The sequence below is a fragment of the Caretta caretta genome, chromosome 1, assembly GCF_965140235.1.
Source record: "Caretta caretta isolate rCarCar2 chromosome 1, rCarCar1.hap1, whole genome shotgun sequence".
In the NCBI taxonomy this organism is placed as follows: Eukaryota; Metazoa; Chordata; order Testudines; family Cheloniidae; genus Caretta; species Caretta caretta.
In genome coordinates, this window is record NC_134206.1 from 301863055 (window position 1) to 301883139 (window position 20085).

At 40.4% G+C, this 20085-nt stretch overlaps 1 long non-coding RNA gene across 1 annotated transcript; it reads left to right on the forward strand.

Moving 5' to 3' along the window:
- The first annotated feature begins 122 nt into the window (after positions 1-122).
- LOC142070915 (uncharacterized) lies at positions 123-19792 on the forward strand. Its single transcript, XR_012666835.1, has 3 exons — positions 123-209; positions 1808-1928; positions 19610-19792. It is a non-coding gene; the product is annotated as an uncharacterized LOC142070915 (long non-coding RNA).
- The last annotated feature ends 293 nt before the right edge of the window (positions 19793-20085 follow it).

The window sequence follows — 20085 nt, forward strand, 5'->3', positions numbered from 1 at the left end:
CCCTTTGTTCATTCTTCTTCATTTGATATGGTGGCAGCTGCAGCTTTTATTGAATGGCTCTGTCAGTTTTCAGACTGATAAAGTAAAAATCCAACTGGCTAAAGATATACATTTCAACAGGAGCTATTCTCTGATCAGGGAGTATACTATGAAAAGGCTTGAAAATCTTGATGTTCCGAAGCAGAAATCAAAAGCAGCCTTCAAAGCTGGTGAGGTAAAGAAGCCAGAAGCAGACATAGGGTGGGCAGTGGGTGAAATGTATGAAAATTTAATGACTCTGTATTTGTTTTCAAATGATAATAAGATTGGGGAGCCAAGTTTGGATTGGTAATGATTCTAGAAGCCCCAGGGCAGTACTTTACAAATTTTGACATTTTCTGCCTTGGAAATTTAATTTTAGAAATTTTTCACAAAATGGATTTTTATAGCATACGGAATGGTATAAATGACTTAAAATGGTCAACTCGTAAAGTAAGAAATATGATACACATACACATCAATTCAGATTTGACTTCAGTGGACCCACATCAAATAGTACCTTAATTTCACGAGTGAGGGTATAAGAAATCAATTGTTATCTTTAAGTATAAGTAAGGATTAACCTTTAAGTAATAACCCAGAAATGTCCTGATTCCCAGTTGGGTATATCAGGTACACAAGGAAGACCTAACATGGGCTATTATGACAAAGTACAAGGGCACTCCCTAGCCAAGATCCTACAGGGTTAATGCAGCAGCTAATTAACTCTGACCTACTAGAGGGAGCTGGGGAAATGCAAAAGGCTCTGTGGGAGGCAGCAGGGGAAAAACAGATGGGTATGAGCTGGTGCTTTGCCCACAGGCTTGTAGGGCAGTGGAGACAGTTGCTGCCTTTGTTTTGCTGCTTTGTTTTGTTCTGTTTGAACTCTTTATTAGTTCCCATAAAGGTGTCCCTAAAGAAAAGAGACAACTGATGGCTGGTTGATGGTTATATTTTTGGCTAGGAATTAGTGAACCAGCCCATATTTATAGGTGATGCAAATTATGTTATCAGTTACTTATTGGTAAAGTGATCTAAGACTATGTCTATAATGCAGTCGAAGATGTGGTTTGCTACTTGAGTAAGTATACCTGTGCCTGTTTTAATCTAGAGAGGTCACTCAAAATAACAGTGAAGATGTGTCAGTGTAGGCTTCCGTACGGGCTGTGCAAGCCCCAGTGGTCTCTCTGGATACATACTCTCATTGCTAGCCTGTGCCACTGTGTCCTCCCTGCATTTGAGGCATATGACCGTTGTATAGAATGTGTTGCTGTATGACATTTATTCAAGGATTTAGCTACTAATATTCTACCTTTCTGTCCTTTTCTAACCTGTTGGCAGACTAGCTGTTGGGGCCTCCTTCTAATGGTTGTCTGCACAGGAGGATAATAGCCTGCTTCCATGGCTGGCTAATTGATGTACTCCTTTAGCTCCCAATGGTAGATATCTGTACTGTGGTGCTGAAGGTCCTGTGTCCAAATCCTGATCTTGACCTTAGTGGAGGTTCTGACACTTCCACAGAATAATTTTAGATTTTCAAGCTTGCTAATTGATTTTTATTAAAAAAGAAAGTTAAAAGGTTAGGAAAGCAATTTCTGTCCTTTTGGTGTAATACTGAATTCTTTTGTTCTGTGTTCCTAAATTATCCATGGAATCCTTAAAGGTTTTACAGGAAATATTATTTTATAACTTCACTATGAGTGGTTGAGTATTAAAAAACAGAATAGCAATGTATCAATTTGTTAGGAGTTATGCAAGACAATACAGTGTTTCTGTTATTTTCCTTTAGCATCCTGATGTTCTAAAACTACTCTATGTTGCCATTTCCTTACAATATTAATATGCTTGTGCTAAGTTTAGAGAAGAAAGCAACATTGATTGAGCTGAGAATCGATGAGAAGAATAAAAAGGTGAGATGTACCAATCAAATTTTCTATGACTGCAAAACACAGCAGCTGGCATTCCTAGCCATATATTAACCTGTTTTTTCTTTTTTATTCACTCTAAACCACTATTCTATGCCTTTGAAGCACTAGACTTCTTAATTGATAGAACAATCTATTTAAACATGTAGCTTTCATGCTTAGACAAACTGTCGGTATATTGGAACTCAGTGAACTGTATGTTGTTGATTGTCTATTTAATGTAACCATGGAAGCAACAGAAAAAAGTCACCGGGAGAAAACCTTTCATGGAAGGGAGAGTTCAGTTCTGAACCTTACATAATACCCAGGTCTTATATAATGTTTCATCCATGGCTCTCAAAGCGCTTTATAAAGGAGGTCAGTGTCATTATCTCCATTTTGAAAGCAAACTCATTTGTGACATCTCTTCCTCAGAATTGCTCTCTGTACAACATATTGTTTACAACAAATACGTTTATTTTTAACATATGTATCATCTCATCTTATTTTATTCATCTGACATCCCTTACTCTAGGTGCGACCGAAGTTTTCTTGGGAAAGTGCCAGTAAAAGTCTTTAAAGTATATAAATACTCTGGGCTCAGTCGGGAGGAAGGCTGCACATCTTTGCAGGGAATAAAGGGGTTTAAGGAGCCCCTTATTCTTTGCAAAGTGTGCTACTTGTATTGCTAGATCATGAGTGGAGCAAAAGCACCTGCTGCCAATTTTGCTACCTCTCCCTGCCTGATAGGTAGGCAAGCAGGAGCAGGCTGACTCAGCTTACATTGCCCATGAACAAAGAGGAAGTAGGGACTGAATGTAACTGACAGTTCTGTCCCTGTCTTGTCCTAGGACAGTTCACCTAGATGTCAGTCCAGCTTACGTAAATAAAAGTGAGGCCTTAATAGCTCAAGTGTATGGTATAGCATTCATAACTGGGATGAAGTACAAAAGCAAGGTCCTCTATCTGTAGTCATGAACGATCCCAGGACAGTCTTGCAAAATGAAGACGGGGAGCCTTGATAACCTTGACAAATGTAGTAATTGTCCTACCAAATTAAATTCATTTTCACTTACAGTTTCAGGTGGATTCCTGTAAAATGTTGAATAGCCTTTTTGTGTGCTGTCAAATGCCCTGAACTGGATCCTGTAGATTTTTATAGTTAAATAATAAATAGCTATATTAGAGTCCCTGGTTAGAAGTGGGGCTTCATTGCAAACACAAAAATAGATATGGTCCATGCACTAATACTCTTGGACAGTGGTTCTCAAACTTTTTTTTCGTGGCCCACTTGAAAATATCTGAGGGTCTCGGCGGACCACTTAATGATCTTTCCAAATGTTGTGTGTACCGTTAGCTAACTATTGTAAAGTGCTTTGAATAAAAGCACCATATAAAATAATAATAATTATTATTTTTTTGTTCTACAAATAAAAGCACACAACTCATATTTTAATATCAGTAGTCTTATCTTTCTAATGCAACGGATGTGCCCTCTCTCCCCCGCCGTAGCAGCCTCCAAGCTGGGGATGGGAAGGGGGGGGCTCTCCCTTTCTCCCTCACCATGGCAGCCCCCGAGCTGGGGCTGGGAAGGAGGGAGGTCTCTCCCAAGGACCCACAGCCCTAGAGCTGGGGAAAGATGCCTCTTTCTCTGTCTGCTGCAGCCCTGCACGTCCCAAATTTGCCACACCCCCTCTTCTCACCCCACTACCCCCTCCCACCTACCTCCTATTCTCCCCACCTCACCTTACATGTGCATCTTCTCCAGGGTCCCGGCACCTAATTAGTGAAGTCATGTCTGCGCGGCTTCACTAATTAGGTGGATGGCCCTTCATTATCTTGTGTGCAGCTGCCCAGGTGCACACCTTAGAGGATCACCTGAATGGAGCTCGTAGACCACTGGTGGTCTGTGGATCACAGTTTGAGAACCTCTGCTCTAGGAAAATAAGCAACATATGGAGGAAGGGAAAGATGAGATAGTCAGATACATATATATGTACAATTTTTATTTATGCACACAAGCCCCAGTTCATGAAAGTACTTAAGTGGGTGTGTAATTTTAAGCTCATAAGTAGCCCCATTGATTTCAATGGAACTCTTGATTTGGTAAATATCAATTTCTCCAATTACCCTTCATTCTCACCATTAGGGACTGGATGATTTCTTATGGTGTCACAGCAGAATTGAGTTTTGAGGGGAGATTCAAAGGAGGAGAGGGTGATAGCCTTATGGATCAGTTTAGGGTAGGGATGGTCTGGACATAGTGGGGATTCACAAGAAAGTGTAATGACACTTAAGGGAGAAGTAGACAAGTAGTCTTGTAGAGGCTGGCTTGACAACAGAGATGGGATGGACATGAGATAACGAGTGTTTTATGTGACAGCACAGACACTGCAAAATCCTATAGGCTTTTTGAACACAATGTTCAAACATTTTGTAGTCTACTAGTGGAGAGATAACATGAAAAACATTTGATTTGTGAAAGCCGAAATATACAACATTACTGATTCTGGCTTGCTAAACTTGGCTTGCAGTGTGTTTCCATAAAAATACACAGAATACACACTTCAGTTTGCACATACAGTGAAATGTTGTTTATCTGCAAAATGTGACCTTGGCATAGAAAAAAAAATGCACTAACCCTCTGATGTTCATACCATAGTCAGATTAAAGCAATTTTTCCTCAAGACAGGAAACACCTAGTGATGAGCATAAATGAATTAGTGCCTGGTTAATGCAGAGAAACAAGTGTCTGAGACTATAGAGTATAAACTGAGGATAAGACCACATGTTCTGGCACCATCCCCCACGGTAAATCCACTCATTACAAACCAAGCACATCTTAATTGTAACCTTAAAATGTATTTTCAGTAATATTGCCCTCTTTTCCAAAAATATATTCAGATCCCTCTAGAATTAATGTAGGCTACTTCCTATTATTTTTATATGTTTGTTTTCATATCACGAACATCTTTTGTCTAAAGAGAAACTCCCTTCATTGCTTTGCTTCCAAGCCCAACCTCTCATGATTAGGTCCATGGACAATAAATTTCAACATAGCTACTTTCTTTAATTGCTGACTTTGGCCCTAGTTCAGCCAGGTACTTAAGCTTGTGCCTAACTTTAAGCACACAAATAATCCCATTGACGTCAGCTTGCTTAAAATTAAGCATGTGTTTAAGCATCTTGCTGAACTGGAGTCTTATTCCTTTTATGTTCAGAATCCTAGATAATGTCACCCAGTGTTTATTAAGCTGTGAATGGAAACGAATACTTTGCCGGGTTTTAAGGTTCAAATCTAATCACCAGTGTGTGAAGTTGTGAGCAGAGCAGTTAACTATTAAAACTTGCATCTTTGTTTGCTCAACTGGCATAATAGTGGATTTAAAAAAAAAGATGTGCATGTGCAGCATGTAGCTGAAATTATGATCTGACAGAGAGGAACATTGCCTATTTTTGATAGAGAGGAATGTAACCTGTTGTTCACTGGGATCTCAATCCAGCCTCTGTAACCTTGTGTTCAAAACCACATGTCAAAACTGGGATATGAACATTCAAATTGTTCTGATTTAAATGGCTGCTCATTTAAACCTGATTTAAATGACTGCTCCAGGAAATAACAAAAATCTGTTGCTTAAAAATGATTGTTTCTAATACAGGGGGGGCAGGATTGAATTTAGTATATTTGAAGATTCTCTGAGTCAATCGCTTAGGGCAGAAGCTTGTCTACAAGTGGTACTCATATACAGGTTTTACTGTAGCTTTACTGCAGAAAGCTCTTGTACAGGTCCAGGCTACTGTATGTACAGGTTTCACAGCTAATATTCAACTACCTGATTCGCAAGCACAAATGCTGGTAGGGATGGCGTTTCAAGTTTGGGAATTCATTCAAGAATTTGAGTGTACAATTTTATGTGTACGAATTTAGATCTTTCGCTTGAAATTCTGGCCCTATATTGAGCACTGATGTTTAAGATGGATAGTTTTAAATGATCAAATATCTAAATTACAATATAAAATCAAAACAGCCTACTAAACAAGCTCTTTACTGTGCTATAAATATAGCATACATTTAATAATCATAAGCAGCTAATTTACACAGCCTTCGCAATAATGCATTATGGCACACTGCATGTTTCAGAGATACTACAAGTTCCTTTCTGAGGCTGATGGGATTTAGGGCAGGTGGTTTTTACCTTTAGAATTGTCAGTTTTATATATCTGCAATTGAATTCACAAAGTGACGCTGCAGTAAAATAGAAATTTGAATTTTGGTTTTCAGTGTTTATAAATGTATTCTTAATCAAAATGAGTTTGCTGGAGGCTCCACAGAAGGAGCAATTTGCTTCTCTACAGAAATTCTTCAATACACTAGCAAAACTTTTTAAAATATTAATCTGACACTCATGAAATTCAGAGATTAAGAATGTACCTTCATGTTAAAAGAAATTCTGCATTCATCCATGTCTTATCTCTGTAGCCAGCAGACCGCTGTACCATGAGTTACCTAAGAGCGCTGTCATCAAAGGAATGGGATGTTTTTAAAATACTTTTTCATTCTCTAATATTAACTCATTAGTCTGCAAACACTATTTAACTTGGATTTTTGTGGCCCAAGCACCAAACTTATATTTGGAGAGTACATGTAATATTATCCAATGTCTACATTAGATATCAATTGACACAAAAATATATAATTAATCTAAAATCAGAGAAAGCATGAAATTAAAAAATCTGTAATAGAATTCAGGTAGATATATGCATCCTGCATACAACTGATATATTTAATAAATGTGTGTGTGTATGGAGAGAATTTAAGAGAGATGTAGATATTGTTTGTTATGAGATTAAAAATCCTTAAGTACTTCCAAATTCCATTCAGGATGTACTTTTTCAATATTTTGAAGGGAACTTTGGTTGAATATACATTCTCTTTACCAGTTCATTTGAAATGTATACAATAATTAGTAGGATTTAGGTTATGAACACTGTGGTAAGGAGATATGTTCCAATCAATGATTATTCTGTAGTAGAGAAAGACCACCCTTTGATTATGATTACTGAGGATATTTGCCTACAGTATTGCAGTCTGGCTTTTTTAAAAAAACAAACAAACTTTTTTTTTCCAGATAGCAAGATGCATCCATATAATCTAGTGGGGTTTAGGTTGACCAAAAATCTCCCTAGAAACAAAACCTACTTTTATATACAGTGAAAGGGTTCCTTAGGTTAATCTCTGATGGGCCCAGTGCAGCTCAGGTGAAGGATTTAAAATGTTTTTAACCACCTTTGTTCTCTTGATCCTGGGATTAATTTGAATTAGGCCAGATCCTGGATGCAAGTTAGAATAGCCTTCAGGTTGCTCAAACTTGCATAAATTACCAGCATCCCGCAGGGAAAGTTCCATGAACTAGGGGTTGCTAAGTAGGGATGCTCATATATCTCAACCCATCTGTTTTCCACCGGAGGCCAGGTGGGAGGTTGCATAGAAGCCCCCATGAAAGTTGTGTACCACTTGAGTATTCGTCCTGGCAGGAAAAATAGTCAAGTTGCCAGTTAAGACAGAATTAGAGCTGTCATGTCTATTGGAGCAGTACCAAGCAGCCTACTATTTATTAGCAATGTGTGATTTATAAATTGGATTTTTATAGGAGTAAAATGTTTTATCCTTTGTTTGTCTTGAGATGCAATGAAGAAAGCATTTACAAAGGCCTAAGCTATAAGCCATATCAATAGAGCCTCTTTTGAAAGGTGCATTACTCAGCATATTGTGGCATAGTTTCAATGTCTACATACTTTACAGTTAAATAGATAGTACTTTGGATGGTGCAGGCTTATTACTCCTTTAAAACTCAGAATATAAAGAGGGTTAATGTAAGGCAGATAAAAGAATGTCTTTCTTGCACTGACACTCTTCATTTGTTGTGTTCCAATTGAAATAACAAGTTAGGCACCTAAGTCCCAGTTTCAGCTCACTGTGATGCACAAACTCCTGCCTAACTCCTGTAGGTGCCTAAACTGACCCAGTGCCTCCATTATTAGGGTAAAATTTCCCTAGGAGCTTATGTTCCTGCTGTGCACTGCTGCATTTCTCTAGGTGTCCCGGAGCCTACCTCTCACCTAAGCCCCAGAGCACTTCACAAATGGGAGAAGATAGGCATTCAGGAGCCTAAGTTGTGTGCAGGGCCTGATCTGCTTGGAGGCCACCTACTGGATGGGTCCCATTCAAACCTGGGCAGAGGAGGAGGAAGTGGTGGTGCCCAACTTTATAACTTTTAGCCTACTATTTCCTCTTCCTTGCTTCCAGCAAAATGGCATAGGCACCTAATTCCAAAGAGGGTTCTGGCTGTGGACTGCTAAGCAGAGAAGAACATCCTGGCAGCCTGGACTTAGGTGCCTCCTCCATGAGAGGGGTTGGGCTTAGTACATCCCTCTGGTTGGCACCCCTATTGGCTTGCTTAGGTGGTTCCCTGCCTAGCATTCAGGCTTTTATGAATCCCATTCTGAGGCACCTCACTCTTCCCATTCATTGTATATGTAATCTACGCACCTAACTAGGGTTTTGTGAATCGTAGTTCCTTTAATTTTCTGGTAGCCTAAAAGTTAGGTGTTGTGACACAATGCCTAACTCCTTTTGAGCGTTCAGGCCTTAGTCCTTACTAATGCAATTAGATCAGGGATCGGCAACCTTTGGCACGTGGCCCGTCAGGGAAATCTGCTGGTGGGCCGGGGCAGATTGTTTACCTGCAGCGTCTGCAGGTTCGGCTGATCGCAGCTTCCACTGGCCGCGGTTCGCTGTTCCAGGCCAATGGGGACTGCAGGAAGTGGAGTGGGTCAAGGGATGTGCTGGCCGCCATAAGATAAATCTTACTGGTGTGTTTCAGGAAATATTGCTGTCAGGTCTGTCAGCATTTCCCTGGAACAAAAATAACAGTATGCTCTTGCTTCTGTTGTTGGTTTTGTAATGAGGGAGTGGCAGGTGGGGGGCATTCTCTTCTCTTCTGCTATGATCTTGATAGTTCCACAGCTCTCAATTTCTAGGCAGATATTCCAGGTACAACAAATCTCAATATATCCTTTATGGAGTCTGACATCTGGTTTTACTTGATTTCCATTTTCTTGTCTGATGTTTTCTGCCATTCCCAAGACAATATCCATCTAAATATATTTCCATTGTAAGGTTCGTAGGCGCAAAACCTGTTAACTGAAGCCTTATCTGATTATCTTAGCTTTTCATTTTAGAATGTTAAGAACTTATCTCGGTAGAGCCAAAGCCAGCCAGTTGTGGGTCATACTGGGTTAAGTTTTTGCTAGCTTCCCTGGATTGTCCAACTGAGAAAATATTCAGTAAGCTTGAGACTAAACAGACCTCCTTTCTTCAAATCACCGAAGTGCTTCCCATGATTTTTATCTCTACCTAATTTTGGTCAGATATTTTCTATGGCAAAATTACATAGTGAGCTACCAGCCATTTTACATTACATTTGAAGAGAAACTCATTGCCCTTCAACCAAATTTTGTGGACAGCTTAGAAATATTTCACATCATGCATTTCATGCATATTTTCCCCCTCTGCTTGTCTCTTCAGTTCTCATATGTTGAATTCAATTGTCTGTTGTCTTCTATCATAGTCTATAGTTTTACTTAATAAAACCATTCTTTTTATAATATCAATTGTGCATATGAAATAAAAAAACTGTAAATGAGAAAGATAACATACATATGGTCAGAAGAAGCAGTAAGGTTAATAACAAACATACTTTGTTATTTTTGTAATATTTGTGATATTTGAGATAACAATTTCTTTATCCTACATAAAGATAAACCTAATTAACCTTAACAAAGGGTTAGATGTTGAGGGAGACATGGAAAATTACAACAGGTCAAAGTAGCAACAAGAAGGAAATCAATGGGGGAATCTGATCAACATTTTAGATGTCTGTATACAAATGCAAAGAGTAAGGGGAATAAACAGGAAGAACTGGAACTATTAGTACTTAAGCTAAATTATGATTTAATTGGCATCGCAGAAACTTGGTGGAATAAGTCTCATGTCTGGAATATTGGTATGGAAGGGTATTACTTCTTCAGGAAGAACAGACAGGAAAAAAAGGGAGGAGGCGTTGCATTATACATAAAGGATATACACACTTGTTCTGAGGTCCAGAAGGAGATGGGAGGTGGCCAGTTGAGAGTCTGTGGGTAAAAAGTAAAAAATAGGGCTGATGTAATGGTGGGGGTCTATTATAGACCACCAAATCCAGAAGAGGACGTGAAGGAGGCATTTCTAAAACAAATAACAAGAAGTATCCAAAACACAGGATCGGGTAATAATGGGGGATTTTAACTACCCAGAGATCTGTTGGGAAAGTAATACGGCAAAACACAAAATCTCTAAAAAGTTCTTGGAATATACTGGGGACAAATTTGTTCCAGAAAATGGAAGAAGTAAGCAGAGTGACAGCCATTTCAGACTTAATTCTGATCAACAGGGAGGAATTGGTAGCAAATCTGAAGGTGAAAGGCAGTTTGGATGACAGTGATCATGAAATGATAGATTTCATGATTCTAAGGCCACATCTACACTACCCACTGGATCAGCGGGTAGTGATCGATCTATCAGGGATCGATTTATCGCATCTAGTGTAGACACAATAAATCAATCCCCGATCGCTCTGCTGTCGACTCCAGAACTCCACCAGGGCGAGAGGCGGAAGCAGAGTCGACGGGGGAGCGGCGGCCATCAATCCTCCGGTGTGAGGATGCAAAGTAAGTGATTCTAAGTCGATCTAAGATACGTCGACTTCAGCTACGCTATTCTCATAGCTGAAGTTGCGTATCTTAGATCGATCCCTCCCTCCCGCCCCTCCAGTGCAAAACACAAAATCTCTAAAAAGTTCTTGGAATATACTGGGGACAAATTTGTTCCAGAAAATGGAGGAAGTAAGCAGCGTGACAGCCATTTCAGACTTAATTCTGACCAACAGGGAGGAATTGGTAGCAAATCTGAAGGTGAAAAGCAGTTTGGATGACAGTGATCATGAAATGATAGATTTCATGATTCTAAGGCCATGACTACACACCGGATTGAGAGGGCGGGCGAGAGAGGCGGAAGCGGAGTCGATGGGGGAGCGGCGGCCGTCGATCCCGCGCTGTGAGGATGCGAAGTAAGTGATTCTAAGTCGATCTAAGATAGATCGACTTCAGCTACGCTATTCTCGTAGCTGAAGTTGTGTATCTTAGATCGATCCCTCCCCCGCAGTGTAGACCAGGCCAAAGGAAAGGAAGGAGTGAAAGTAGTATAATAAGGATAATGAACTTCAAAAAAAAGCAGACTTTAACAAACTCAGACAACTGATAGATAAGTTGCCATGGGAAGAAAATCTAAGGGAAAAGTAGTTTGGGAGAGCTGGCAGTTCCTCAAGAAGACAATATTAAAGGCACAATTGCAAACTATTCTGGTGCAAAGGAAAGATAGGAAGAATAGTAAGGTTCCAATATGACTCCATCAGGAGCTCTTTAAGAACATAAGAACATAAGAAAGGCCATACTGAGTCAGACCAAAGGTCCATCCAGCCCAGTATCCTGTCTACCGACAGTGGCCAATGCCAGGTGCCCCAGTGGGAGTGAAACCAATAGGTAATGATCTAGTGATCTCTCTCTTGCCATCCATCTCCACACTCTGACAAACAGAGGCTAGGAACACCATTCCTTACCCATCCTGGCTAATAGCCATTAATGGACTTAACCTCCATGAATTTATCCAGTTCTCTTTTAAACCCTGTTATAGTCCTAGTCTTCACAACCTCCTCAGGGAAGGAGTTCCACAGGTTGACTGTGCGGTGAGTGAAGAAGAACTTCCTTTTATTTGTTTTAAACCTGCTACCCATTAATTTCATTTGGTGGCCCCTAGTTCTTATATTATGGGAACAAGTAAATAACTTTTCCTTATTCATTTTCTCCACACCACTCATGGTTTTATATACCTCTATTATATCCCCCCTTAGTTTCCTCTTTTACAAGCGGAAAAGTCCTAGCCCTTTGAATCTCTCCTCATACGGGACCCGTTCCAAAACCCTAATCATTTTAGTTGCCCTTTTCTGAACTTTTTCTAATGCGAGTATATATTTTTTGAGATGAGGGGACAACATCTGTAAGCAATATTCAAGATGTGGGCGTACCAAAGATTTATATAAGGGCAATAAGATATTCTCCATCTTATTCTCTATCCCTTTTTTAATGATTCCTAACATCCCGGTTGCCATTTTGACTGCCGCTGCACACTGCGAGGACGTTTTCAGAGAACTATCCACGATGACTCCAAGATCTTTCTCCTGATTATTTGTAGCTAAATTAGCCCCCATCATATTGTATGTATAGTTGGGGTTATTTTTTCCAGTGTGCATTACTATACATTTATCCACATTATATGTCATTTGCCATTTTGTTGCCTAATCACTTAGTTTTGTGAGATCTTTTTGAAGTTCTTCACAGTCTGCTTTGGTCTTAACTATCTTGAGCAGTTTAGTATCATCTGCAAACTTTGCCACCTCACTGTTTACCCCTTTCTCTACATCATTTATGCATAAGTCGAATAGGGTTGTTCCTAGGACTGACCCTTGGGGAACACCACTAGTTACCCCTCTCCATTCTGAAAATTTACCATTTATTCCTACCCTTTGTTCCCTGTCTTTTAACCAGTTCTCAATCCATGAAAGGATCTTCCCTCATATCTCATGACAACTTAATTTACGTAAGAGCCTTTGGTGATGGACCTTGTCAAAGGTTTTCTAGAAATCTAAGTACACTATGTTCACTGGATCTCCCTTGCCAACATGTTTGTTGACCCCCTCAAAGAACTTTAATAGATTAGTAAGTCATGATCTCCCTTTACAGAAGCCATGCTGACTTTTGCGCATCAATTTATGTTCTTCCATGTGTCTGACAATTTTATTCTTTACTATTATTTCAACTAATTTGCCCAGTACTGACATTAGATTTACTGGTCTGTAATTGCCAGGATCACCTCTAGAGCCCTTCTTAAATATTGGTGTTAAATTAGCTATCTTCCAGTCATTGGGTACAGTAGCTGATTTAAAGGACAGGTTACTAACCATAGTTAATACTTCCGCAATTTCACATTTGGGTGAATGCCATCTAGTCCCAGTGACTTGTTACTGTTAAGTTTCTCAATTAATTCCAAAACCTCCTATAGCTGCACTTCAATTCCTCAGATTTGTCACCTGCAAAAGATAGCTCAGGTTTGGGAATCTCCCTAATATTTAACACCTAATATTGCCGTGAAGACTGATGCAAATAATTCATTTAGTTTCTCTGTAATGACTTTATCGTCTTTAAGTGCTCCTTTTGTATCTCGATCGTCCAGGGGCCCCACTGGTTGTTTAGCAGGCTTCCTGCTTCTGATGTAGTTAAAAACATTTTGTTATTACCTTTTGAGTTTTTGGCTAGCTGTTCTTTCAAAGTCCTTTTTGGCTTTTCTTATTAAATTTGTACATTTAATTTGGTAGTGTTTATGCGCCTTTCTATTTACCTCACTAGGACTTGACTTCCACTTTTTAAAAGATGCCTTTTTATCTCTCACAGCTTCTTTTACATGGTTGTTAAGCCACGGTGGCTCTTTTTTAGTTCTTTTACTGTGTTTTTTAATTTGGGGTATACATTTAAGTTGAGCCTCTATTATGGTGTCTTTGAAAAGTGTCCATGCAGCTTGCAGGGATTTCACTCTAGTCACTGTACCTTTTAATTTCTGTTTAACTAACATCCTCATTTTTGCATAGTTCCCCTTTCTGAAATTATACGCAACAGTGTTGGGCTGTTGAAGTGTTCTTCCCACCACAGGAATGTTAAATGTTATTATATTATGGTCACTATTTCCAAGCGGTCCTGTTATAGTTACCTCTTGGACCAGATCCTGCGCTCCACTCAGGACTAGATCGAGAGTTGCCTCTCCCTTTGTGGGTTCCTGTACCAGCTGCTCATTCAAGAAGCAGTCATTTAAAGTATAGAGAAAATTTTGTCTCTGCATTTTGTCCTGAGGTGACATGTACCCAGTCAATATGGGGATAATTGAAATCCCTCACTATTATTGAGTTTCTTATTTTGATAGCCTCTCTAATCTCCCTGAGCATTTCATTGTCACTATCACTGTCCTGGTCAGGTGGTTGATAATAGATCCCTACTGTTATATTCTTATTAGAGCATGGAATTACTATCCATAGAGATTCTATGGAACATGTGGATTCATTTAAGATTTTTATTTCATTTGATTCTATATTTTCTTTCACATACAGAGCCACTCCCTCCTCCCCCGCATGGCCTGTTCTGTCCTTCCAATATATCTTGTACCCCAGAATGATTGTGTCCCATTGATTGTCCTCACTGCACCAGGTTTCTGTGATGCCTATTATATCGATATCCTCCTTTAAAACAAGGTACTCTAGTTCACCCATCTTATTATTTAGACTTCTAGCATTTGTGTACAAACACTTTAAAAACTTGTCACTGCTTATTCATCTGCCCTTTTCTGATGTGTCAGATTCTTTATGTGAATGTTTCTCGTCTGATCTGGCCATACTTTATCCTCTTCCATCCTCTCCTCCTGACTAAAACCTAGAGAATCTCTATCAATAGACTCTCCTCTAAGAGAAGTCTCTGTTTGATCCACATGCGCCTCTGCAGCAATCAGCTTTCTCCCATCTCTTAGTTTAAAAACTGCTCTTCAACCTTTTTAATGTTAAGTGCGAGCACCCTGGATCCACTTTGGTTTAGGTGGAGCCCATCCTTCCAGTATAGGCTCCCCCTATCCCAAAAGTTTCCCCAGTTCCTAAGAAATCTAACCCCCTTCTCTCTACACCATTGTCTCATCCACGCATTGAGACTCTGAAGCTCTTCCTGTCTACCTGGCCCTGCGTGTGGAACTGGAAGCATTTCTGAGAATGCCACCGTAGAGGTCCTGGATTTCAGTCTCTTTCCTAGCAGCCTAAATTTGGCATCTAGGATGTCTCTCCTGAAAATCAAAAAGGAATTCCACAAAAGTGGAACAGGGTCTAATTGCTAAGGAATAGTATAAAAGAACAGCATAGGTATGTAGGGACAAAATCAGAAAGGCTAAAGCACAGAATGAGTTACCACAGCAGGAGACATAAAAGGCAATAAAAAGAGGTTCTTTAAATACATTAGGAACAAGAGAAAGATGAAGGAAAGTGTAAGTCCTCCTCTTAGTGGGGAAGGAGACCTACTAACTGATGACTGAGGTGCTTGAAGCATATTTTGCTTCAGAATACTAAGGTGCTTAATGCATATTTTGCATCAATCTTCATTAAAAAGCTTAATGATTACCAGATACTCAACACAATTAATATTGACAATTGGGGGAAGAAATGCAAGCCAAAATAGGGAAAGAACAGGTTAAAGAATATTTAGATAAGTTAGATGTATTCAAGTTAGCAGAGCCTGATGAAATTCATTCTAGGGTACTTAAGAAACTAGCTGAAGCAATCTCAGAGCCATTAGCAATTATCTTTGAGAACTCCTGGAGGTGGGTGCACAACTGGTTGAAAGACCATATTCAAAAAGTTGCTATCAACGTTTTTCTATCAAATTGGGGGGAATATCTAGTGTCCAGCAGGGGTCAGTCTTGGGTTTCATATTAGTCCATATTTTCATTAATGACTTGGATAATGGAGTAGAAAGTATGCGTATAAAATTTTCAGATGACACCAAGCTGGGAGGGGTTGCAAGCACTGTGGAGAACAGGTTTAAAATTCAAAATGACCTTGCTAAATTGGAGAACTTGTCAGACATCAACAAGATGAAATTCAATAAAGACAAGTGCAAAGTACTTCACTTAGGAAGGAAAAATCAAATGCACAACTACAAAATGGGGAATAACTGTCTAAGTGGTAGTGCTGCTGAAAAGGATCTGGGGGTTATAGTGGACCACGAACTGAATATGAGTCATCAATGTCATGCATCTTTGCTGAATTTATATGATTCTGGGGTGTATTAACAACAGTATTGTACGTAAGACATGGGAGGTAACTGCCCTGCTCTACTTGGCACTGTTAAGGCCCCAGCTGGAGTACTGTATCCAAATTTGGGCACCACAATTTAGGAAGTCTGTGGACAAATTGGAGAGAGTCCAGCAGAGAGCAACAAAAATTATAAAAGGTTCAGAAAACCAGATCTATGAGGAACGGTTAAAAAAACTGGGTATGTTTAGACTTGAGAAAAGAAGACTGAAGGGCGACCTGATAACAGTCTTCCAATATGTTATGGGCTATTATAAAGAGGTTGACAGGTTTCAGAGTAGCAGCCATGTTAGTCTGTATTCACAAAAAGAAAAGGAGTACTAGCGGCACCTTAGAGACTAACCAATTTATTTGAGCATAAGCTTTCGTGAGCTACACTGAATGTATCTGATGAAGTGAGCTGTAGCTCACGAAAGCTTATGCTCAAATAAATTGGTTAGTCTCTAAGGTGCCACTTGTACTCCTTTTCTTTTTATAAAGAGGATGGTGATCAATTGTTTTCTCCATGTCCACTGAAGGTAGGATAAGAAGTACGCTCAATCTCCAGCAAGGCAGATTTAAGGTAGGTATCAGGAAAAACTTTCAAATTGTAAGGGTGGTTAAGCTCTAGTATATGTTTCCAAGGGAGGTCATGGAGTCCCCATCATTGGAAGCACTTAAAAACAAGTTGGACAAACATCTGTCAGAGATGGTCCATGTTTACTTGGTCCTGCCACAGCACAGAGGGCTGGACTTGATGATTTCTCAAGGTCCCTTCCAGCCCTACATTTTTATGATTTTATGATTGTGTGGTGTGTACATACATAATTCCTCTTTTTATGCTGCCTGGGGTTCACAATGAATATTATTTATCTTAAATTCTCCTTATCCCCCCCCCCCCCCCACACACACACTCTTTCATAGTATCTTAATCACCATATCAACAAAGGAATTACTGTAACTACACTGTGCTAGGCTTTGATCCCCTCCAACATATGAAAATCACTATATTCATGAGATTTTCTTTGTATCACGGTGAAATTTGGCCATTAGATATTATTATGCTAGTGGGACTGAAGGGATTAATTTCAGTATGATGCATATTTGCTGCCTACATAACATCTCAGGCCAGCTGCAATAAATAATTTACAGGATTTTTTAACTGTGCATATGCTGCAGGACCAAAGCCAAATTCTTACTTTAGATTTACTGTAAGTACGATAAAAGTAATGACTTTAATCAGGGCATTGTTAATTATAATTCTACTAATAAGGCCCAGTCCTGCAAGCTTTTCTCTGGAAAATCCTCCATTGATATTCACAATGCAAATGAAGCCAAAGAATACTGGAAATGATTCATGTTCTTGCAGTGAGATATAAAATACTCGCAGTCGCATGGGTGTAATTTGTAAAGTCATGTTGAAGTTGAAGGGGGAAGAGATCACAATAGACTGCAAATGCTAGTCACGATTGACCCTGGTCATATTCTAAACAAAAAGAGCTCTCAGTCATGCTAGGTAGTGGTTTCTATTGCTTCACCAACGGATTTAACCAACATTCTAGGTTTCAGAGTGATGTCCAGGGTTATTGTGCTGGTTGTGTTGCTCTGTTGTGTTGACTTGCATCTGGGGGGTTGTGCTGGGAGACTTGTGTTGATTTGTGCGGGTGGCAATGGGGCATGTCTTGCAGCAATAAGGGGCTCTGGGAGCTTGGAACTATTGTGTATGCTGGTGGTGTTATGTGGGCGGCTGTGTTTGGGTATGTGTCTGGGGGGTGTTGTGTGCTGTTACGATACAGTAGAGGAGCCACACTGCACCTTCTGTTATTGTGTGTGCTGGTTGTTTTGTCTGTGGTTGTGTTGCACTGGGAGAGTTGTATGGATTTGTGCAGTTTGCGAATGAGCGGTGTGTACTGCCATGAGTGGTTATGTGTGTTTGGGGTTATTGTATATGCTAGTTGTGTTGTGTGGCTGGTTGTGTTTGTTTATGTTGGGGAGTTGTCTTGGGAGATTTGTGGAGGTGGCAGTTGGGCACATGGCTGTAACACAGAGGTGGGCAAACTATGGCCTGCGGGCCACGTCCGGCCCGTGGGACCATCCTGCCCGGCCCCTGAGCTCCTGGCCTGGGAGGCTCGCTGTTCCCCCTCCCATGCAGCTCCTGCTGCTCTGAGTGGCATGGTAAGGGGGCGGTGAGGGAGGGATTGTTAGGGGGCTCCGGGGGGAAGTCGGGGACAGGGAGCAGGGGGCAGTTAGGGGTGGGGGGTACTGGGGGGCAGTCAGGGGACAGGGAGCAGGGGGCGGTTGGATGGGGGGGAAGTTCTGGGGCAGTCAGGGGTCAGGGAACGGGGGAGTTGGATAGGGTGTGGGAGTCCTGGGTGGCCTGTCAGGGGGTGGGGATGTGGATGGGGTAGGGGCAGTCAGGGGACAGGGAGCCCGGGGGGTTGGATGGGGGTGAGGTACCAGGGGGGCAGGGGTCCCAGGAGGGGGCAGTCAGGTGACAAGGAGCAGGGGGTTTTGTGTGGGTCAGGGGTTCTGAGTGGGACAGTCAGGGGGCGGGAAGTGGGAAGGGGTGAATAGGGGGCGGGGCCCAGGCTGTTTGGGGGGCACAGCCTTCCTTACCCAGTCCTCCATACAGTTTCGCACCCCGGGCCCTTGGGCCAAAAAGTTTGCCCACCCCTGTTGTAGCAGTTGGGCCAAGTAATCCACTATCGGTGCAGTCTCCCTCATACAACCAACAGAACTGTTGCATGGAAATTAGCTGTAAAGTAAGTGATGATTGGTTGAGTTACTTCTGACATCACAATGGTCTAGGACTCTTGGTATGGCATAGATACAAGCCTTGTGTAGTTGTACACCACATACAGGTGTAATCTGTAAAGTCAAAATGACTGAGTACCTCAAATTTGGATGGTAATACCCTGTGAAACCCAGTGATGATCAAACATGGTAATATTCTGAACAAAAAGAGCTGTCGACTAGGCTTGAAGGTGTTTTCATAACTTCACACTGACTCCACAGACATTCTAGGCTTCAGAATGACACACAGACAGAGTGACATTCTCTGGATTCTTATTATATAGATCACCTTAAACATAAATCTAAAAGAATGTGTTCAGGTATAATTCTGTCATGCCTGGTATATTTTGTAGACCAGTGAGTGTTGTTAATGCTTTCTTTCTCTGCTTACCTGTTTTGATTCCCTACTGGTACTCCTCCCCATTCCCTTCATCAGTTATGCTTTGATACTCTGCTTCTCCTACAGTACTCTTTGAGCTCTCTTTTATACCCTTAACTCATTTAGGACCGCCTCCAAACCTATGGAACTTTGGATCAAGTTTTAAATCTTTCTAGAAGACTCACTGCTTCCATGAGACCTACAAGAAACTGCCAAATTAATCTACTTACACTGGGTGTAATCCTGGCTCCATTGCAGTCAATAGGAATTTTACCATTGACTTCAATGGGTTCAGGGTTTTACCCAACAGGTGTATCCCTTATTTAAAAAGTTGTGTAGTTCTAAATGTTGTAGAATTGCAGCAATTCACAAGTGCATAGTTCCAGAGGTCACTTTAATACTTTTAGGGACCAGACTAGATATGGGCAAATAGATTCAAAACTAATGACAAGGAATCTCCAAATAATGATATTTTTCTATTTCAGACGAGTAGTGAATTCAGAGAAATGCTGGTCGTGCTATCTGCTTTATTATCAACATTACCAGTTACAAAAATTCTATATTAGAGGGCCTGATTCAAATAACTCAATAAAGAATAAAAATTGGAGAATTACACGCACAAAAGATTTGTCTCAGCTGTATATGAAACACACTATGATTTCTACACTACTCCAATATAGGTAAGATTCTTATTTGGAAATGTGATCTGGGAGGAAATGCGTAAAATAAGGAAAAGTCTGAAGCATTATATAGGTCTCTATATATGTAATATGTAAATTTGTATAGTTTTGTTTCATCAAAAATCTAGGACAATATATGGGGTTTTTTAAAGGTATTTTTGATTTGTTAAGAGTGGACAACCAGAAGCATCTTTTGACCATATCCTGTGGTTCTGTAAAATCTTTTGTAACGAAAGAGGAGAAAACTAGTTTTTTAATGCTAAGCTATGCAACATTGTGCA